Below are 23,959 nucleotides of genomic sequence, written 5' to 3' on the forward strand. Positions count from 1 at the left end.
CTCTGTGGCTGCCTTGAGTAGCTCCCCGCTTGCTGCCACTATGCTCCTGCCACCAACAGTGCTGCCACTGCCTGTGAGAGCTCGCTGTTCCCCCCCTCCCCCTCCTGGCTGCCTCTGGGGGCACATGGCATTCATGCTCCAGAATGAGATAAATCTGTTCAGTATTAAGATTCGAGGATACAGGTTGTAGCTGTGTTCGTCTGCAGGCAAAAGTAATCAGAACTCTTGGGGGGGGGCATGATATCTTTTATTAGACCAATGAGATAATTGCAAAAAATTCTTTATTTGCAAGCTTTCTCAGGCATAAGAGAGTGCAAAGATTGTAAAATTTCAAAATTAAGACTAACAGTTTGTCATGGGTAAGATAGCATCTTGAGTGTTGTATGTTCAAGGAGTAGTGGCCTTTGTGAAATGCTTTTGTTCAACAACTGCATAAACCACACAGCAAAATAAACTGTAATCAGTATCTTAATCAAAACTTGGACTATCTTTGAGCCTCTCCCCATCTTGCTTCCTGTTAGATAACTGCAGGGGTCACAAGATGGCACCAAGTCATATGTAGCTCACTTAATAGCCAGCTGGGACCTGCAGCAGAGGCAGCAGTACTGTACGCAATTTGTCAGCTTCTAACCTTAGTAACATCCATCACTTGCAGTACTGGTAATAAAGGAAAAAACAAATGACAATGTTCACTTGTCTCTGTATTTGCCATTCTGGATGTAAACTGAAAAATGTAATCTGACATTACTCTTTAAAGCTATTTTCTTTGGAATAAATGCACAGTCCTATTTCATTTTTTTAATAGAAATATCTGTTGTTACAGTTCTTTAGTTATAGAGAGATTAATTTCCTTTGTATAAGTTTAGCATTATGGTGTATGATGTAGGTACATCACTGGCACATTGCCCAATATTTATTCTTTTCATGAATTTTGTACTTTAAAGGAAGAAATCATGATGACATTGTTTCTAGAATTCATTTTTGAGCTCCTGTCACTTGCTTCAAAGCCTGCCCATGATGTCCATTTTAGATTACTAAAGGTAAATTTGATGACAAATTTCCAGTGGCTTCTGACCTGGGTGAGCAGAGCACTCAGCCAGGTGGCTAGGATGGCTCATGGCTGCAGCATTTGGGAGCGAGACGGTCGGTGGGACCAAGGAGACCCTTAGATCTTGAGGCAGTGACAGCACAGGGCCGGGGCTGGGGCAGAGCTGCAATCTGCTGCCCACATGCCCCTGCAACAGGCACAGGTTCCATGGGCAGGGGCATGTAGGGAGCAGATCTTGGACTGGCCCTGGCCTTGGCTTTGGCTGTGGCGCTGGCCTTGAACTGTCACTGTCCCAACAACCCAGAGCAAGCCCCGGACACAACCCCTTGCCTGCCCACAGCCCCATCCCATCTGCCTGGCCATGCACCCTGCCCACGCAGCTCCTGGCTAGTCTCCCTGGAGATCCCAGCATTGCACAGTGGTGACAGTGCAGGGCCAGGGCAGAGACCCACTTCTGCAGGCAGGGAGGTGCAGGGAGCGTATTGCAGCTCTGCCCCAGGCCTGTACTGTTACTGACAGGCAACCCCGCCCCATGATCCCAGACTCGCCTCCCCATCCTGCTCCCGAACACTGCTCCCTTCCCTCTCGCGGCCCCATCTCACATGGGGATTTTTGGTGAGCTGTTGTGCTGGGAGAGAGTGTTGATCAGACCTGCAACAGCTCAGCAAAACTCCCTATGCGGCTTGTGGGGCCAAATAATCGCCTACCCCTATCCTGAGGTGCGTGATTGTGAAATAGCGCTTCCATGATTCACAGAGCATTTGCTGATGGTCTGTGAAGAACTAGTAGGTCAGATGGTGATGGTTGCCCTGCTCATTTCTTGTCACTAAATTGAATGAAAGTGCCTCAAAACACGTTCTTATCTAAGTTTCCATGTAAACAGTTGTTGATGTTGCTCTATTAAGTTACTTGATTGACAGGAGGAGGGAAGCCAGTCTTCTGTCATGAGACAATCTTCTGCTACTTGCTGATAATGTTTTCTACCACCTGTTAGCATCATCTCTCTCTTATCTGTACATATCTTTGTATCAACAAAATGATATTGCTAGGTAAATGACAAATTTCAAACCCGACTTGCAAGCTTGCTTAGATACAACTTATTTTAGTGGAAGATTTTTTAGGACTCTACCTTTGATTATGAAGACATTGTTCCTAGAATTAATTTCTGAGTTCCTGTCACTTTCTTCAAAGCCTGCAGTAAATACAATAGTTTAATGGATAAAGCAAGACTGAACAGTGATTAGTAATTCAGTCTTGGGGTACAGATAAATTGTTTAAGTCATTGTCAAGATCCATGGTTGCGCCTTTCCCTAGCAAGTCCTGCAGCACTCCAATTACTTTCCTCTAGCATTCACACCGCACGTGTCAGAACTTGTTTCAGTTTGCTTCACCCTCAGTTACTTGCTATGCAATAATAGTCTATTGATGAAAAGAGGCACAAAGTGAACACAGCTAATTCTGAATTAGCCACACCTTTATAAACCAGTGGAGTCACGTCTGGAATGACAGTGTTAAACAGACCCTATTTCCTTATGCTAACTATTAATGTGACTAATAATCTGTAGACTCCACCATAATCAAAAAAAAAGATTAATTGGGAAAGGGGTCTCTTTGTAGTAAATATTGTACAAGCACAAAGTAGCAAATGGACCCAACCCAAATTGCTTATAGTCTGTTAAACAACACAGATACAGGGTAGGGAAGAAAATACAGTATATGAAAGGCACGCCTTCTACAGCAAATGTAGAATAAGTAATGTGTGTGTGGATAAATATTAAATGAACTAGATATGATTGTGGGGTGCTTCTCTGGCTGTGCTTCCAGTATCCAGTGGCGTCCCACCAACTCTGCGCCTCTCCTTCTCCTGGTAAGTTTCTCTTCATGGCAGTGTGCTTGCCACACTGTGTCTGGCTGGACTATCTTATGGTGCTGTAAATTAGTCTACACTGGCACAATTGTCACACACATGCAGATGGTGACACTTCACTGTGGAGTAAATTAGTCTACTGTGCAGTAAAGTGCTCTAAGTAGCTTGCTATTATTGTGTTCCTAGACATAATTAAGAAACCAGACACCAGTCAAAATAAATCAAGTAAAAACAATAGTACATATTTAAGAAAGAATAACATTTTGACCTTCAAATATTTATCAGGAACATATAGAATGAAATAATTCATAAATCTAAAATATAATTATAAACTTAACTATTACATATTTAAAAGAAAATTAGAATATAATTAGGGCCTGAACACTGGATCCCCAAGTCTTGGTGAAATTTGTAACTGGATTATTATTATTAGTAGTATTATCATCATCATCTTCAAGCAGTTCTAGATGGCTCAGCAGATAGTAACCGTGTACCTCACAAATTTTAATGAGTTTAACTGGATCTGAACTTTGAAGTAGAAACATCTTATTAGATCAGAACAAATTGTATCTGCACATTCTTGAAACTGAGAGAAGTCCAGAACCAAGTATGTATCCAAAGTTTTCATTTCTAGCATTTACATTTTACATTAGGAAATCTTCCAGTAAAGGACCCAAACAATGACATTTTAAGGGGGCCAGGTACAGGAAACCTAAATGAATTTTGTGTTTTTTTTTTAAAAAGAAACACTTTGAGGTATAATACAATGAATAGTTTTCTTAAATATATCATCTGTGACAGTGAGTGGCTCAAGAGATTGGAATGAGACAGAACCTTTTTATTTCTAGGCTATCCACTAAATTCACCATTCAAAATGCAGCCTGAGTTATATTTGAAATAAGCATTACTATCTGACAACCAGTGAGAAAAAAATTTGGTTTCATTGTGATGCTCAGTACACATGTGCCCATATCCAAGATACTGCAAACTGAGTTTCAGTGGAGTAGAGGTGGAATGGGACTCTGTATTTCAAGTTAGGATTTAAACATATTGTTGAGGTGAAGTAGAGAAACTTCTGCAGCAGCTTCCCGTACAAAATCAACGATGTGGATAAACAGAGCAACTGTTGTTCTATGAGTGACTCTGGAAGCTAGGCAAGGATGTGCAGTATTGCTTTGTGTGCAAGAGAGGGAGCCAATGTACACAACTTCAATAGTTCAAGTTGCATTATTATGATGAGGCCTTTAGAAATTGCTCTAAGCAATTTCTTTATATTTACTGCCAACCTGAGTAGATCATTTAAAGTTTTCCAGGTATTTTGTCTGTGTTCAAGGACAAAAGAAAGAAAGCAGGTGGTATTGTAGGGATAAATGCATGTATTATTTCACTTCTTTTCAGCAAAACCATTCATTTGCTGCTGGAGTCAGTAGGACAAATTTCTGAAGGGAGAGTATAATACCAAAGGACTCAAAATGAATTTTATTTTATAAGAACAAACTGCAGCTGCTAAGTTCAAGAAGGCTCCTTTTGCCTTGATTTTGAAATATCTATTGTCACTCAACCATTAGATAGACATATTCTGCTTGGCCTTGTCTCACTTCCCTGAATACATTTTGCTGTATTATTCAAGGTGGGGGGCAGGAATGAAAGGACATTTTAAAATGATCCTTCCCACTCCTGGCCTCTGAGTCTGGTCATATATTTGAAGCGTTAGCATGTCAAAGGAACGTAGGATGTATAAATGCTGTGGCACTAAATCCAGCAAGCTCAGCTTGATAAAGAAAGAGGCAAACAAGTAAGTGGGTGGTGTGAGTCCTTGTGGTGGGAAATCTACTTCTGTAAGAAAAGCTAAATGATAACAGAAAACAAAGGATAATAGAAATTAAGTTCAATACATTTTTGTCATGTAGTGGAATTAATAAACCTTAGTTTCTAAATTTGTTCACTTTGCCATCCACCTCAATCCACATCCTTAGCTTCCACTGCAGTTGATTTATTAATATCCCTGTTAATTCACCAGACTCCTTTTCTTTTAAATCCTGACACTCACTTTACACATTCAGTAGACATTCTGACTACCCTTGTAGTCTAGTCAGCTAAAAAGCAATATTGAAAACATGGTGCTGCACCCAATTACCTAAAGGTACAGAATTGTGGCTCCTGGCTTTTAGCCTAAGGGAAGAATCTTACCATTCATTCGTTCATTCATTCATTCATTTTCAATCACTTTCTTGTGAGGACCACTTTGAAAAGTATAGCAGCAATCCTCAAGTGGCATCAATTAGCTTAGCTGTTTTGTATTTTTTACTAATTTTCCTCAGAAATTTTACTCATTTTTAAGCAAATATGAATTTGCTGTGGATTAAATTAATATTTTTCCATATTTTCAGTGCAGAAATGGTGTTTGTAAAACAAATTCTGTAAAACAATATTTGCAAAATTGCACAAAATGCAACGGTACTTAGCTGTGTGCAACGGCATTTAAAATTGTATTTACCTGAAGGCATAGGAAGGGCTGCCCAGCAGAGGGACAGTGTGAAAAGAGAGTTTGTCCCAGTGGGGACACCATCTGCCCTGAGGGCAAGTGAAGCTGCTCTGGAGGTAGCTGTCTTGGAAGTGGGAGGAGTGATGTAACCCTAGCAGGGTTTGAATGAGGAAGTTAGGGGAAGAGCTCTGGCCTGGGATTGGGTGAAGGGTCTTGTTTAAATGTGTGGGGGGGAGCAGCTCTCCCTGCTGGGAGAGATAGGTTGGGTTTAGGGAAAGGGTTGTATCTGGGCTGTGCCTCAGAGAGCCCCAGGCAGACCTCTGCAGAAGTAGCAGCAAGAGACTGCACTGGAGAGAAGCAGTGCATCCTTTTTCCCTCTTCTTTCCCTTGGAGCCCTTCCAGGGCAGGCACAAGAGCTGTTTGCGAGGAGACCCTGCTTCAGACCCTGTGTGAGCACAGCAGGGGAAGGGGATGCAGGGCCAGGGGGAAACTGCTGGTGATTGGCCTGGTTTCTCTGTGAGTGAGAAGGTAGCGGGGAGGGGCAGGCTCAGATGCTGGAGGAAGCCCTGGGTTAGAGGGGGCAGGGGACTGCTCCAGCCACCAGAAGCCCTGGGGCAGGCAGGGCCCTGGAAGGGGCTGCATTTGCTGGGGGCTATGAGGCTGAGCTGGGCAGGGGAAGCTGCTACCTGTTGTGTCAGGGTAGGAATCAGCTCTCTTGATGGGACTGCAGGGGAGGAGCCACTGCCTGCTGCACTGAGACCCCTGAAGCTTGGAGAGGGATGTCCGCAGCGGGGACCACCCGTGGCTCCTGTGCAGGGGCACAGATGCAGCCCTGCTCTCTGAGATCAAGCCAGGGGCAGTGCATACAGGGTCCTCATTATTGGTGAGGTGTAGGGGGTGTATGTGGGTGCACACACCTGAGCATGGCAATGTACCCCCTGCATAAAGGCAATGCAGGCCTCTTCCCCCCCCCCGTGGGAGGTCTGTGATTGCTGCTGACCACTGCTGCCACTGCCTGTGGCATCTGTGAGTGGTTGCCGATCACTGGTTGGCACTTGCCAGTCCCCTCTCCTGCACAACAGTGCTGTGGCTGCCTGCAGGAGGTCCCTGCTTGCCATGGCCACAAACCCACCACCAACGGAGCCCCTGCCGCCTGTGGGAGCTCACCATGCCCCCGCAGCCTCCGGGGGCACGCAGCGTTCATGGTCCTCATAGTTACCCTGGAGTATACAAGTTATAGGCTGTGTGTGTGTAAATACATTTTAATTAGTTTATTTAAATAAGTGGATAGTTTATCAGTTGTTGTATCAATGTATTTATTTATTGGTTCCTTATTTATCATGGGTGATTTGTATGCATTCCTCTGGTGTGAGGTGTTTCAGGGAAGTATTAACCCTTAAGCCACCATCATTGGGTTATGTTTGTGTAACATTGATTTTATTGTATTCACTATATATTACCTTGTAAATAACTTAAATTCTGTGAATAGGTTTTATAACTGTCTGCAAGATTGTTTGATTGTTAGGGGAGGCTTTCTGCTCGGGGACCCTGCAGCAACTACTCAAGGAGCTGAGGAGGGCCACTGGCTACCCCAGGATCTCACTACTCAGGTGAGGGTGCGGGTATTGTCACACCCAGGGTTACATGTGTGAAACTCCATCAAGGAAAATGTTGAGTTTAATAAAATTCATAATGAATGTTTCAAAGAAAACAAGAATAGGGGGGACTTACCTCTAGTTTTTTAGGACATCAGTTCAAGGAACCTTTTTACTGTTGTTAGGAGTTCTGGAGATCCTGATTAAACTTTAGTTTATAAAGCATTGAAGTACATGCTTAATTTTGAAATCATTAATAGTTCCACTGAAATTAAGCCCATATCTATTCTCATTTAAGTTAAATGCACATTTTTAAATACTGCACTAGAATGGGTCTGTGGCTCCAGTTTTCAAAATACTTAAAGGTTGCAGACAGACGTAATGGACCTGGTCAATTACCTTCCATTGGCAGCAATTGACTAGAGTTCCTTGCATGCAAGACTTATGAGACAGAAGGTAGCCAGACTGGGGGATGGCTGCCTGTCCCCTGGCCTGTATGTGCCTGGGGGCTCTAGAGACTGCCCAAAGACACCACTTTACCAACAGAAAGAAATTGACCCACTCCTTAAAAATGACAGAAAGCCACCTCCCTGAGTCCCTAGCTCCAAGATGAACGGACACACTGGTCTAGGCAGACCCCCCCCCGCCTACAAGGCACCAAACCCTGGTCAACTTCTAGGAATTGAAGTAAACTGAGTAGCTTGGGAGAAAGTGTTCTTTAAAAGCTACAAGAACTCTGGCAGCTTTGGAGCACCCAGCTGCTGAGAACCCAGAAGCAAAGGTTCAGGCAGCCCTTGCCCTATGCACACCTGGTGGTAGTTCAACAGCACTGCAGTGCCTAAAGGTGCCCATTCTGTTTAGGAACCTTGGAGTGTACATGTGGAAACCTCTGACTCAGGACAATTGTGAATTGGCTTCTCGTAAGTGACATTCGTGAACAGTTCAAGTGTTATGTCTGTCTGCACCCAAACACAACTTTAAGCGTATGGGCAGACCCATTTCAGGTATGATACTCTGTGACTTACTTTCCACTACTTTATAGAGCTTATGTTCAAAAGAACTATTAATGACAATGCATGATGTTACAAAGCTCAAACCATGATGGTCATAGAAAGAATTAAGGTAGCTGTTCCAAATAATAAAACACTTTGTTTTAAGGGACAAGCTGTAATGAGGCCAGATTGGAATCCTGGGCCCAGCCAGTCCCAATCAGGAGATCAGGACAAGTTATCCTCTGAACAAATGCCTCCTGCAGCAAACCCAGAGCTTTGCTCTGGTCCCAGCTGGGCTGAGTGAGGCATTTAGGGCATCTAATTCCCTGAAGCCATAAGCAGCAGACTCCACCCACTTCAGTCCCTAAAAGTCAGGCCCAGTTCAAATGATCCTTCTTGCCAAGGGATTCCCTGACCTCTTGAGCAGGGAACAAATTCTTTGTGCTGAGAAACTCATGAATCCATGCAATAATGGTTTGTAACTGTATAAGCTGTCCTGATTATCTCAACACAAAAAGGTAATGTAATAAATGGCAAAGCTGTCTGGTAAATAAATGGATCCACCACCTATTACCTCCTCACCTGTTTTTTATCCACATGTTCATCTTATGAACTTCATCTAACCTTCCTGACCTCAGAGTGGCTTGAGTTACCTACTACTTAATTTTTCATTCAACCTAATGGATAAATGAGGGGCTTGTCTAAGTTCCCCCAGACTTTCAGCTATAGCCTAGGGTTGATTTACATAGATAAGAAAGAACCAGCGGTAGGCAACTGCATCATACAACTACATCATACGCACAAATTTATGACTAAAGCCAATAAAATAAAAAAATAGATGGAAGAGACAAGGAACTAAGCACTAACTTAGTAAGTATGTAGCACTACCCACAATTTTCACAAAGAACTCTGAAACTGTTTAGCTAGTCAGAACAGGTAGGATTAGGGATTCTTCCATCTGATACATGAGCACTTGTCTCTCAATTTGTGCTCTGGGTTACTATGGCACCCATGTAATTAGTTTTTGTGAATTTAACCTTTTTCAGTTCCTAAAATTTTTCCTAACATACCCCAGACTTGCTTATTATTAATGTTTATGGCTACTTGTTTATCACTGTAGCACATAATCCCCCCCCAAACAATGCAACAATATTCACATCTTGTTTATTTATTCATCCCAAGCCTATTTATGCTAGGTCTAGTCTAGTGTACTCAAGACTACTTTCTTTGAAAACTGTATCCCTAAAACTTCCAAGTTGTAGGTTCTCTCTACTTAGCTTTACTGAATCCCAAAAGGTATGAATAAGTCACAAATATTTTCTTTGTTTTTTTCCAAATTATGTAAATTTCTTAAAACTCCAAATATACTTCTCCCAGAGGCTTCAAAGTATGAAGATTTGGTCTTGGATCGGACAGACTTATTTTCCAAATTTAAAGTTTAAAAGACAATACTTCAGGTCCTTGTAGGGCCAGATATGCTTTATACCACCGGGAAGGAAAATTTCATCTCATTAATGGGAACTACCACTTGGTTCTAGCTACAGCTGAGATAAGTTGGCAGACTTTAAGCTATTTTTACTTATTTGAAAGCTAGGAAAAAAGGTGTTGTTGGGTTTTATTTTTTCCCCCCTCCAAGTTCTCCACTGTGCATGTGTATGTGTATATACATATGTGTATTTGTTTGTACAAAATCTTAATGGATTAATACTTAGAGGAACACAAACGGTAAAGGAGGAATAGAAGCTAATAATATAGTCTGAGCATCTGATCCGCAAACACTTCTAGGTATCCTGAGTTTTAAAAATGAGCTGTGTCGGAATGAAAACAAGCAGAAGCTTTTGTTTGCATGAGCAATGTCTGACACTTCTATAATAAGGACCTAATTAAGAAGGAAAATGGCATGTGTTAAAGGTGCTTGACTGGAACCTGGATGACTTGGGTTCAAGTCTCTGCCTGTCTGACCTTGAGCAAGTCATTTAGTTTCCTGCTGTGGAACCCATGGAGGAAACATTCTTGTTGCAGTTTCTGCCAAATTACTTGTCATCTGACTGGTATACTGGATATGGTAAGAACAGTTCTTATTAACTTGTGACCTTGCTACTGGTAAATAATGTACGTGCCCAAAATTCATGTATATAAACCTGTAAATTCCAGTTTGTCTTAGAGATGTCTCAGTCTCATTTCCAGATTTGATGTAGGCACATAGGCTTTGCTCTTGCAAGGCCTTAAATATACACTCAGTTTTAGTGCCACAAATACTCTTCACTGGAGTTGATAAGGCTTAGACTCCCAATTCACTTGGGTAAGGGGTTGTTAAACATCGTCCAGGGGTCACATCCTACTTGTAGAGACCCATAATGTAGTCCTGGTGCTGTGCTGTTGACCCACATGCTGTGCTGAGCTGGCCCCATGCATAGGGGCCAGAAGGTGGAGCTGGGGCTGGTGTCCTGAGGTGCAGTGCCATGTGCACTGGATCAGGCATAGTGGGGGTGGGGCTAGGGGTGGGGTGGGGGCAGGGCGGTCCATGGGCCTAATCCAATACATGGACCAGCTCTGTGCCAGATGAGTTTGACACCCTGACTTAGGTATTCATGAAGCTTTTACTTAACATGCATATCTGTAGATATATTAGGAGTCACCCTAGTGCAAATGTATTTGTTTGTGTAATGGAGTAGGTCACAATCTTTAAGGAACAGAGTAACTTGATGTCAGACCCCTCCCTTCTCCGTGGTAAGATCTCATTTACGGAAGATTACCTTTGAAAGACCAGCAGGCAAAGTGAAACATGGATATGAAGTATCATTCAGAGAACTAATTCTTGATCAGAATAATTAAGTTCTAGCTGCTGGCTAGCTCCAGGAGTTTCCCCCAGGAGGTCTAGAGAAAATTCTAGGTATGGGTAAAAATAAGGACTTGGGGCTCTTCTGAACTCTGTAAATAAATTTAAACCACAGGAAGGGGATGCTCTGGGATTTATGGTTTTAGGAGAGAATTGAGAGGTTGATGAAAGCAAGGTCATTCTGTTATGAAAGCTGTGTCTTGTGATGGCATCCCACTACAGGATATTACATTATTTTACATTATTTATTCCTGGTCTAAATATGAATTTTACAACCACAAAGAAAGCAGTGTTCCCCTATCTTCTTTCTTCCTCCTCCCTTTCCCCTTGCCCCCCAAGGAAAAAAAAAGTAAAAATGGTTAATTTATCCAATGAATATTTTGGTTTATTTGCCAGCTCTAGGTTGAGGGAATGCTGAAACTTGCTACACTTCCCAAAATGAAAATGTGTTCCAGTTGTGAAGTCAAATCAAATCTGGAGTCTTTGTGTGGTCTGTAGTAATGAAATTTTTACCTGGTCCCTTTATATTTTGAATCAGGATTTGTATTTAACTAGTATTTCATTTGTATTTCACTAAAGACTTACAGCAGGGTGCATTCACAATAACTTGTGTATGTTTGTTCATGTGGGGGTTTTTTCCTCCCCCCTCCTTTTTTTTTAACATGAAAAATCACTCTTTGCTTTTTAACAACCATTTTCTTGATGTGCCAAGAAATGAAAACAACCAGTTGAATAGGAAAAGCGAACAGTCTTTGAAGAGCTGTAGATGGCACTGTTTCCTAAGAAACTCCATTCCATGTTTTTTTCTTTGTCTGGGAATTCCTTTTCTGAAGGAGGGGTAAGGGTAAGAAAACCCTATTTTGCAGTCAGAAGGCAAGGCTATTACCAGCTTTCATTTGAGGTTAATTTCTCTCCTTTTTTTCCTCCTCATCCTATGGATTTGTAGGGAGTTTTTACATTTAGAGCAGACCTTGATTGTCTTCATTTATATCCTACATTTCATAAGAAAGGGAATGATAAACAAAGAGGGAAAGGATTTTTAGACCTGGGCCGTCTCTAAGCAAAACCAGAAAATGTAAAAGGCCCAATCCACTCACAGCCTATTCAATTGATTAAGAAATGAGTTAACCTGTTCTTCTCTTTCATTTTGAAAGTGTCTTCCTTGTTACAATGTGAAGCAGCTACGTAAATAAAAGACAAATCTGACTAGATACAGAAAGAGCAAGACAAATTATTGGCCAAATATACACAATAAGCAAAGTGAAGAATACAGGCACTCCTTCCATGCCCTCCACCTCCACAATGTACAGATTGGAAATAGGCTAGGTTGTTCTGTGACTGACTGATTCAAGATGTTGCCCTGTAGTAATCCAGTTTGAATATGGTTATATGCCTGGTGGGAAATCATGTGCTACCTCTGTTTTGCTGAGAAGACTTTTTTGTATAGTCCTAGTGCAGGAATGGCCAACCCATGCCACAAGTAGCACAGACAACTGCTGTGCATGGGGTATGAGCCTGGGGTGTTCAGCAAAGGGAAGGGCCATAATGAAGCCAAAGTGGGGACAAGATGATAGTGGGAAAGAGGCATCAGGTGGAACCATTTCCTTCTGATCTGTTGCAGCTTTAGCTCTTTTAGAGACTAGTAAGTTTTAAGGTAAAGCAGTTAAAAGCTCAGGATGAGGGCCTGAGATTGAGACTTCTAGTCATTTTACAGACTGGACTTCTGAGGTGACTTGTCCAAGGACACAGAAGGTCTCTCTGTTCCTAAAGAATGCAGGTAAGGATATTAATTGAATGCCCCCTGCTGCCTGTTGTCTGGTTTGTTTAGTAAGTAAACTCTGTAGGGCAGGGCTAGCTTCTTGCTTTGTGTTTCTGGAGAATCAGAACCCCTAGGCTGGAGTCTGCATTAGCAGGGGCTAATGGAATACTAGCTGGATAAAAGATGGCTTTTGGGAATGAGTACTGAAAACAGCAACCCAGGTAGCTGGGAACACTGGGCAATAGCATTCAGCATGGCCAACTTTGAAGCTTGTAGCTGTTGCTTCTATCAGATTTCCATACCTTTTGGCTGGTCCTTGAGTTGTTCTCATCACCTTTGGCTTGCTTTTTGGTTCCTAATCTTGGTCCTGACTTGTTTTTGACACAAATCCAAGGACACCCTGATCTCGGGTAAATGTAAGTAACATGAGCTGACCTGAGCAAAAGTAGCACTCCTAAGTCATTACTAGGTAGATCTTTTTGTGTAACTAGACCCAAAACAGGGTCGTATTCTGTATCATTGAATGTAATGCTGGGTTTACTATATGCAGGGAAATAGCATGCCCTCAGAATAGCCTTTGGCCTCAACTAAGCACAATTCAGAAAATATGCAATTTTGTGAAGGACTTGTAAATCTAAATGTTTTTCCCCAAGAAAACGGGCTTGACCTAGCAAACAAATTGGACGTTAGTCTCAGGTCCTCAAGATCCCCTGTTCAGTTGCTGCCTAGCCCAGAAGGCACTTCTGTTTTGGACATTTAAAATGCCTTGGGTGCCTTAAGGTTTTGCCTCTAAACATTCCTAGAAGCATAGGCAATGTGTACGGGGACCCAGGGCTGCTGGTGGCACCTGCAGGTGCACCCCCAGACTCAGGAGGCACCAGTCACCCATGCCTAGCAGCATGTCAGTCTGGACAGTTTTGAGCAAGTCCGGCCTCGGGTTTGCCAAGGACACAACTGAGTGTTCCTTATGTTAGGTGAAGAATCTGATTGTATTGGGATGTTTGGCATATCCCAAACAGGTTATGCTCTGTATTGTACATAGTGGTGACCTTCTGACTTCTAATATCATTGGCTAAGGACTCACCCAGTGTGGAAGAGACCTGGATTTAATTCCATTATTTCTAACAGGAATCAAATTTACATCTTTCAGCCTGGTGGTTAGAGCTATCTGGGGCAGGGGGAGAGGAAGAGGGGAGAGAGGTTACCTTTAGCCTGCTAGATATGGTTAGGCTAGGCTCTGGCCTCTCAGAGGGAAAAGGGGTAAGTTCAAGTCCCTGCTCTGAGGGCTGTTTGTGTCAGGGCTGTCTCACTGATGGTTTGTGGGCTGCATCCGGCCCAGAAGGAGTAAACATGCAGGCTGTGGGCTGCTACTCCACCCATTGCTTTAACTGCTGTAGCAACAGCATCAGCCAGGGTCTCTGGGGCAGAAGAGCATATTGGGAAGCCCAGCAAGTTTTCTGCCCACGTGACTCTGCTGGAGGGGGCTCTTGTTACTCACATGGCAGAAATGGGAGATTACTCATGTGGCAGTAAGTGGGGTAGGGGGGCTTGTGCTGTGGGTGGCTGCATGGTGGTGGGGTGGTAGTGCCCCAGGAGGCGGGGCTTCCCCATGTGGTGGTTATAGCAGTGGCCAGTGGTGACATGTAGGGGTGCACAGGGGTGCACGTGCCCCCCCCGAGAGTGCTGGTGCGCTCCCTGTCAGGCCGTGCCCCCTACTCAAGTGATGGGTGGGGGGGCAGGTGGAAGCACCAGTGCCCCCTCTGTGAACACCAGCCGGGGAGTGTAAGTGCTGGATGTAGGCCACAGCTGCATTCAGGAACAGTGCGGCTATTTGTGGGTTGGTAAGTTTTGCCGTGGGGGACCCTCATCGGTGAGATTGGTCATGGGGGAACCCTCCCCCCCCCAGTCAGTGAGATTGGTTGCGGGGGGGGGGGGGGCCCCTCCTGACTAAGGCAGCACTAGTCACCCATAGCAGTGGCCACTTGCATGGCAGAGGGGCTACATACACAGGTTGGAGAGAGACCCATGGAGTCTATGAAGTCTGTGGCAAGGAACCCATATAGGGTTTGGCTTGGAGCCTGCAATCAGAGTAGCCTGGGGCTACACAACAGAAGTTGGACAGCGCTGGTTTATGTACTGACCGCCTTCCCTGACTGTTAAAGTACTAAATCTTTATTTTTGAGTGATCACAATAAGTCATCTCTAAACATGATGCATTCTGGGAGGTGTAGTCTATTGGGCAAGCCAGGTCCATGGAACAGAAGATCACCAGAGCCATGCTGGGTCAGTCTAGTGGTCTATTCGACCCACTATCTCCAACACTGGCAAGTCATAGATGCTTTAATGGGAGACTTTGTGACCTGGGCATGTCTATAGTAATGCATTCCTTGTTGTACCCTCCCTGATACCAACCATCATTGCTTTGGAGATTTCACAGAATGCATTCCTGTCTGCTTTGTTAAATAGCTCTCAATGGATTGGTGTAATCCCTTTTTAAACTTGGTTATGTTACTTGCTCATTGTCAGGTACTTCAGTCACTTGCAGGCCTGTAGGACACTGCCTGCCGATCGACTAGGGTGATATCGTTTCTAGTTGGTGATCTACATGCCCACATTTTTCCTGACATGACTTGATGTTAAAGGAGTTGGTTCATTACCTGTACGTGTAGTCCCATTAGTAGTCTCACCGTCATCCTGCGAAGGTCCTACGTTCCTGAGGGCTCTGCCACCCCTACACCCTCACCTTCTGACCAGTCTTGCAATGTGACCTCGGTTCCAATCAAAAAAAAAAAAAACAAACAAACCAAAAGACAGGAAAACAAGAAAACAAAACGGGCAGTCCTGGCCTGGGTTATTGTTCCTGCTGTTTTTAGCCAAGATCAAAACACATTGACCTTCGTGAGGTCAGTCCCTCTTTGGTGGCTCGCTCTCTCTCTCTCTCTCTCTCTCTCTCTCTCTCTGAGCCTCTTGTTGAGGTTGTCACGATTCCTTTTTTAGCGCATTAGGTCCATCTGTGACACCAATTTTTGGCTTGTGCCACTTTTATGTGTTTTACAGTACCACCAAATCTATTGTGCCCCTCTATTAGGGATATTACAGTACAAAACTCTGCCCGGCTCCGCCAGCTCCCAGCATGTAAATGAACAGTTCTGTGCCCTGCCGGGTCAGTAGTCTTGGCTCTAAGTCCCCTCTGTGGGGCTTACTCTCTGCAAGAGTCTCCTACCAGCTCTTCACGTTGCTTTCAGAGTTCCATGCAGCATGTGTCGGCTCGCTCCTCCTCCTCCTTCCGGTTCTATGCTCCCCCTTCTTTCCTGTCCCAGGCTCTTCTTTATACCTGCGTGGGAGTTCTCTGCCACTCCCCTCCAGAAACACCTGGGTAAGCGAGATTTCTGCCGGGCTCCTTGGCGCTGTGGACCTGGGGTCGGTGAGCCTTTGTTTAGCCCGGGTGCTTTGGAGCATGATGGCTCCTTTTCTTTCTCACACTCATATAATTTCCTGTGGCAATGAGTCCTACAGGTTTATGCACTGTTTGAAGAAAAAAAAAATAGTCTATAATCATATAATAATTAAATAAGTTTATAATAGTATATATACTATATAATATATAACAATTATCACAGTAATAACTATAATAAATTATATGTAAATATAAGTATTAGGTTATGTATTTTAATAATTATATACAACATAATTATAATGTATATATTATATATGTGAAAATAATTGTATATAATGTATACATGTTATGCATGGTGTATATTATATTTTTGATTACTATAATTAATAATATAGATATATAATATTATATCTTCTGATAATTTCCATGGGTATTTCCTAATTTTTTTTTTTATTCTGGGACTTGGTGAATAGTGGTTTTCTATTCCTTTTTATCCATACCCTTCATTATTTTCTAGGCTCTTATCATAGCCCTCCCTCAGCCTTCTCCTTGCCAAACTGAAGAGCCTTAGCTTTTTCAGTCATTCCTGGTGAGGCAGCTGCTCTATGCTTCTGATCATTTTTGTTGCTTTTCTGTGTTCTTTCTGTATTTCACTACACCATTTTTGAGACGGGGAGGGGGAATAAAATTACATATATAATATTTGCCTCATGAATTAATACAGTGGCATGACAGACAAAGTCCTTTGGGTAAATGTGATATCTTTTATTAGACCAACTAAATAGTTGGAAAACTTGTTCTATGCAAGCTTTCAGGAACAAACACCCCTTTTCAGGCATAGGGAGAATCTGGTGTTTTGTGTTCTCCTGGATGGAATAGAAGCCAGTATGCAAAATGCATGTCTGTAAAAATGCAAATATGTGGCAATGAGGCTCAGAGGCCGTGGGAGAAAATACGTGAGACAGGGATGGGGGAAACGGGGACCAGGACAGGGGAAAGTTGGCCTTGTGGTAGAATATAGCTGGTAATGTAGAGAGGTTACCTGCGGTTATTGGATGACAGGCAGGTTATAATATGCCATAAATCCAATGTCTCTATTTAGTTCATGATTTTTTGTATCCAGTAAATTTATGAAGTGAAGTTCGTGGGCTGTAAGATCCAGGAATGGTAATGGTTCTGTTATGGGGTGTAGCTATAGTTGGCGTGGTGGAGATACATTGCCAGGTTTTACGTTTCTTGTCCCAGTATGGTCTGGGTCCATTTGTGTTTTGGGCCGTAGGGGTTAGGGACAGACATTCAAAAAGCTGGAGCCTGAATTGATTCAATCTTTTCAAGTTAATCTAACCTGCCTAGGTTGAACCAATTTTTGCAACAGCACAAACATTCCTTGTGGACTGAGGAAATGCAGGTACATGCCTGGAGTTGCTCAGGGCAGGAGCCCAGGGACACTAGAGCACATCTTTGGCTGCAGGGAAGCTGTGCCGGGGGGTGGGACTTGGCCAATTCAGGCATTAGCCTGGACTGAACTCACCTTAAAGGGGCTCAATTCCCCCCTCCCTGTCCTACTGACAGGGCCCTGAGCTGGATCTGCTGGGTGGTCTGTCCAACCCCAACCACCGTTGCTCACTCTGTTTGGGGCAATTAGCAGAATAAGCCCCCTGCTGTCCCCTCTGCCAGACACTGGAGGGAGGGGGAATAACCCCTATCCCTGCTCCCCATCTAAGGTGCCCTGCACTTGGGGCATCTGGCAGAGGGGGGCAGAAGGGGGCTTATTCCACTGCTTGCCCTGCACACAGAGCAAACGGTGGCTGCTGGGGCGGGCAGACCCTCCTTCGGTGCCATGGGGGCAGAGGAGGGAATAACCCAGCTCCCTGTCTCTGCCTAAGAGGTCCTGCTAGCCAGCATCTGGCCTTGCCCCCACTTGGCTGCTGGAATGGTGAGTGGGGAGAGACCGTGACAGGGGCAGCAGTCCCTGTCTTAGTTTCCCTGAGCATGAGCCCCTTCTTTTCTCAGCCCACAGTGCAACCCACCCACCAAGATGCTGTGGACTGTGGCAGCAGCACTATGGGAGGCTCTGGCCCCTTCAGAGCTCTGATGCTGCCATGCACAGTCTGCTGCAGCTCTGCTCACCCTGCAGTGGGGCTTGTACTCCCCCACACTGACCGAGGCTGCTGACTCTATCAAGAGCTATGTCCCCTCATTGCTACAGCAGTGGGGCCAGGCATGGCCAGCTGCTGGCTGGCAGGGCCCCTTGGTTGTGGGGGCAGGGGTTATTACCCAGCTTGCCCCAAGCAGGGAGTGAGTGAGGGTGGAAGTTGGGGTGGAAAGACCCTGCTGCAGTCCCCTGTGGAGTGGGGGTAGCGGGGGGAATTAACCCCCCCATCTCTGCCCCCTATGCCTCAGGGGCCATGCCAGCTGGCATTTGGCTGTGCCTGACCCTGTTGCTGCAGCAGTAAGGGGGGAGCACCCAGCAGACCCAGCTCAGGTCCCTGTTGGTGGGACAGTAAGGGGGGAACTAAACACCTCACTGGCCTGTTCAGCCAAGATTACTGCCAGCCCTGGCAGTATCCCTGCCTCTAGAGCAGCCAGCATGGAGTAGTTCAGGTCTATCCTGGTGGAACAGGGGAGGGAGGTGGGGAATAAACTTCTTCCTTGCTCTCTTCTGGGGCCAGCATCTAGCCAGGCTCCTGCCCCTGCCCATCCCTGCTTGGCTGGGAAGCAGAGGGGTGGGGACAGCCCTGTTCAGCTGTAGCAGAGAGACCAGCTCAGAAAGCATGCCAGAATACTGGGGGATTCTGGTTTTAAGTTAAACCAGGAAGAGGCCTGGGACAGACATTGCATAAACCAGTTTGAGCTCCGTCAGTTAAGTCTGATACTACTGTGACGGGCGGGCTGGCTGGCAGTGATCTGGCCCAGGGGTTTTGAAAGGGCAAAAGATGATTGGAGGACTTTGGGATTCCCTTTCCTCACCAATCTGGTAATGATTTGGCCCAGACGTTTTGAAGGGGTAAAAGATGATTGGAGGACTTGGGATTCCCTTTCTGCACCTGATTGGCCCCTTGGGTCACCTGGAGGGGGATAAAAGGGGCAGCGTAGGCTGACTTAGAGGAGACCAGCAAGGGACAACAAGGAAGGAGCTTCACAGAGCTGGCAAGAGCTGAGCCAGCAGGGTAGGAGCAGTGCCCCAGAAAAGCCTGAAAGAGCAGGACCTGCAGGCAGCAGTGGGACCATCAGCAGCGTGGCGTGTGGCTGGCAGGAGAGGCTCTCCGCTGGGCTCCAGGATCCCCTGGGAGAGGCTCCCCTCTACTCCAGCAAGGATCTGAGCAGCGACCTGAGAGGTTCCCAGCTCTGCTTCCAGCTCCTCCAATCAGAGGCCAGGCAGCTCAACGTGAGGCCGGGGTTCCGGGAAGGTCAAGACCCCTAGCAGGACTGGAGCAGTGATACCAATGGTGGCTGTGTGGCAGCGTTCTTACCTACCACATGAGCAGTCTGTGTTCAAGTCCTAGATGAGGTGACTTGGGGTGAGTGAGCTAACAAGAAGCAAATCTTCTTGTGGTGGAAAGGGGCCATTGTGTTTTCCCCCCTTTTTCCCCCTCCAGGTACCAAGGCCCTATATTTCCTTGTCATTTGACATTTTGCATTTTGTGCCTTTTTTATATTTCACCAACCCATATTGTTTGTTCTGCTGTTTGTGTTTTATATTTTGTTAACTCTGTTTTTTGTCAGTGATTGTAAGTGTCTAACCTTCGTTGAATCCTGCCCTCTTGGGGCATTGTAGTGTCCACTATACCCTCTGATTTTTATGCCTGTTATGTTCTCAGTATTAAAAGGTATATGGTTAAGTCCCCATTGGTGGTCTGGCTCTGCTCAATAGGCGGAGGAGAGTCGCCTACACCTCCCACAGTGTTTGTGCACCTGCTTTGATCCCTTCAGTTGGAGAGGGGGTACCTCTTGGAGTACCGCCCGGGTTACACTACATTTAACCAGGTTTATTTCAAATTGGTTTTGACCATTTTGAAACTGGTTTATGTGCACTGAATGTCTGTTCTGTTACAGGTGTGAACCAGTTTCCCATCACTTAAACTGGTTTGTGTAATGTCTGTCCCTAGCCAGGAAGCTTGCTTCTGGTGACGAGGTTGGTGAGGTTTGGTGCTTGTTAGGATGGGTGGTTCTGGGAAGATCTCTTTAAGAACTGAGTTTTCTTCTAGTATGGGTTGCAATTGTTTGAGGATTTTCCAAAGAGGTTCCATGGAAGGATGGTGTGTCATAACAAATGGCGTGCAATTTGTGGGGATTTTCTTTTTGGATTGCAGTAATTTGTCACATGGTAACTAGATAGCTCTTTTACAGTGCACTCCATCTCTCTGGCGAAGTGCCTATGTTTTCAATTCCCTTTGTAATGATGCGCAACATTTTACTGAGGTTTTTGGTCACCACTGCACACTGAACCAATGTTTTTAGAGAACTACAGGCAGTTCTCGACTTGCAACTCGACATTTCGAGTTGCGACATTTCACACTTACAACGTTTATAAATTGACACCCTGTTTCAACTTTATGGCGTCAGTTTCGACTTTACAACGCTTGATCTGATGTGAAGCCATGCCAATGAACAAGTTTGCTGTGTCACCCATCTCCTTGGAGAACTGTCCAGACTTCCTTGGACACTTTCTTTAAGAAAGGAGACAAGACTCCAGACACACCTGCAGCCAAGACTCCTGAGAAGACTCCAGCCAAGAACCCTTCAAAAAGTCCAGCAAAGTCACCTCAAAGAAGTCCTTCCAAATCAATATGATTGCTATTTACAACATAAATACATTAATGTAACTATGTTATTCATCTGTAATTGATTAAGTACAAAACTCTGGGGTATTTATGGTGAAAATAAGGTATCGGGCCTTGAGTCAGGGACCAATCCCCCATTTATAACATGTTTCTTATGAGAAAATTGGTTCTGAGATGCAATGTTTTGACTTAAGACGCAGTTTTCAGGAACCAATTATGTCATAAGTCCAAGGACTGCCTGTATTTACAAAGACTCCATGGTCCTTCTCTGAGTCATAACTGTAGCAAAACCCCCAGTTTTTCTTTTTTTATTTTATTTAAAAATACATTTCCTCCCCTTCCCAGCTGTTTTCTGACTTTCTTTCTGCCCTCTATTCCTTTATAAATTGGGGGCAGGCAATTATTTTGGGCATAGGGTCGCTTACTGAGTTTTGGCAAGCCATTGAGGGCCACATGACAAGCAGCCAGGGGCAGATATATATTAATTTTCTAAATTTTTTTAGGGGCCCTGCAGGCTGGATAGAATGGCCTGGTAGGCTGCATTTTGCCCACCCCTGTTAGAAGTAGTCACAGATGAACTAAGTTCTTGTATTCCATTATTGTAAGAAGCCTGTCTTTATATTGTAAATAGTGTTCTGTTATTTTTGTATTGATTGTTACTGTTTTATATTGTATTCTTCCTATGTTTGTATTGATTTTTAATGTTTTATATTGATATTGTATGATTTAGGCCTGTTTCTGCAAGTTAGCCAAAATAATGCCAAGTGTCCATTTTGTGTCCCCTGTCCAGGTAATTGTGTTACAACTGTAACTCATACTTACCGCTCCCATGTAAACCTGTTCCTGGATGAATGAAAGTGAATAAGAATGCTTGAAACATAATGGTACCAGGCCTAAAAATAGCTCTTACTGAATGACCAGACCATCAACTTAACGACCCTACCACCACCTTGCATTGACTTTTCCTGAAACTACAGACCTATTCCCAGGACTAGAGACAAAACCCAATATTTGAATGATTAAAGACCCTCCAAGAAACCAGCAACATGGGGAAAAAAACCAGAATAGAAACCAGCAACTCCATCATTGTATCTCACCGGACAATAAAGACACCTGGAACTGCATGACCTCATCTGATCAAGACTGGCCCTTGCCTGGGCACGTCCTCCCCAGTGGAGTCCCGGGTAGCCCACCCCTATAAAAAGGGTGGTAGAATGTGACCTTCTTGGGACACCCTCTCCATCTAGACCAGCAATACACCACGTCACCTATCCACCCAGAGGCCCTGCTGGCAACCCCCTCTGGACAACACCTTGCTGGAGAAGACCTCATCTGGCTATTGAGGATCAACTCTCAGCCCAGATAGGTAGCTATCACCCACCTTTTTCCCCCAAGCAAGGGACCTGAGTTACATCTCTACACACCTTGACCTCAATCCCTCCATTAAGCCTTTCCTCTCCTGCTACCATTGGATGAGTGACTGGGAGAGAGTGTGTGTATGTGTGTGGGAACCAGTAACTTTGTGGTGTGTGCATTGCATTGCTTATCTAATAAAACTTATTTTGGAATCCCGAGTTGGTTTCGTCTTACTGTGGTCCCAGCTCTTCTCCAATCTCCAACCCCCTGTCATTCTGACCTTCATCCTGTCTCTCTCTACTTTCTCTTTCTGCCAACTCTAACCCCAGATGCTCTGCTTTCTGCCTCCCACCTACCTTTTAACTCTTAACCTGCCTCCAGGCTCCTCTCCTAATTCCAACTTACTTCCTCTCAGCTCTCTCTCTTTCTTTCTCTCTGCCTTACCCCTGCAGTCTTCTGGCTGTCCTCCAGTGTACCTGGGTCAGCTTTTTTCTCCGGCTTCTGCCTCTCGGCTCTTTCTCTGCTGCTACTTTCTCCCTGCTGCTTCTGGCCCCATCCTGGTTCCCTCTCTGACCTCCATCCTGGATTTCTCTGCCGCTTCTTTCTCCCTGCTACCTCCTGGCCCTGTCCTGGCTCCCTTGCTGCCACCTCCAAACCTCTGCCTCTCTGACCCATTTCTCTGCTGCTTCTGGCTCTGTCCTGGCTCCTTCTTTGATACCTCTAACCCCCTGCCTCTTGGATCCATCTCTTTTGCTGCTTCCTTCTCCCTGCCATCTCTGGCTCTGTCCCATCTCTGTCTTTCTGCTGTTTCTTTCCCCCTGCCACCTCTTGCCACATCCTGGCTCCCTCTCTGACCTCCATCCCAGTGTGCTCTGCCACTTCTTCCTCCCTGCCACCTCTGGCTCTGTCCCAGCTCTCCCTGCTGCTTCTGGCCCCATCCCTGGTTCCTCTTTGACTTCTGTCCCGTCTCCATCTCTCTGCTGCTGCTTTCTCCCTGCTTCCTCTGGCCCCGTTCCAGCTCTCCACTGCTTCCAACCCCTCCATTTCTCCCTGTCACCTCTGACCTCCCCTCTCCCAGCTCTGGTTCCCCAGCCTTTGCTGCCTCTTGGACTTTCCCTCTTCTACCCGGGGACCCAAGTGCCCCCTAGTCTTCAAGCACCCCATAGTGTCAACACACAGCCACCACCAAAGTGTGAGTGTGCGTATGTGTATGGACCCATAGTTTTGTATGTACAGTGTGTGTATAATTTTGTCATGCTGTCCTGCCTAACAGCACGATATTGAGATCCCAAAGCATTGATCTGGTGCATGTCAAGTTAACAAGTACTAGTTCACAGCCAAGCATTATGTGTTATATAGTTGAGGTTATTTTTCCTCATTGTATTTTGCACTAACCAGTGTTGAAGTTCATTGGCCATTTTATGGCCCACTCAGTTCTGGGAGATCTTTCTTCTGCCCTTCACTATTACCTTGGGGCTACCAAGAATACCAGTATCTGACTATTGATGGCGTACTTTGCAATTTCACTATGCATTTTATTTTTCAGGTAATTTATGAAAATGTTGGACTAAGCTGGGCCAAGTACAGATCTCTTGGAAACCTTACTAATGACCTGTTAACCCTACTGTTTCCTATCTTTTTAACCATCTTTCAATCCATGGACAAATCAGTTTTTTTTTAAGAGCCTTTGGTGAGGGAACATGTCAAAAACTTTGAAAATTCAAATCTATTTTTTAACTGGATCCCTTTGTCAATATATTAGTTAACACTCTCAAAGAATACCAGCAGATTGAGACAAGATGTCAATTTTCAAAACTCATACTGACTCTTCCTCAAC

Source organism: Gavialis gangeticus, unplaced genomic scaffold (assembly GCF_001723915.1).
Source record: "Gavialis gangeticus isolate Ggan-Ray unplaced genomic scaffold, GavGan_comp1, whole genome shotgun sequence".
NCBI classification, from domain to species: Eukaryota; Metazoa; Chordata; order Crocodylia; family Gavialidae; genus Gavialis; species Gavialis gangeticus.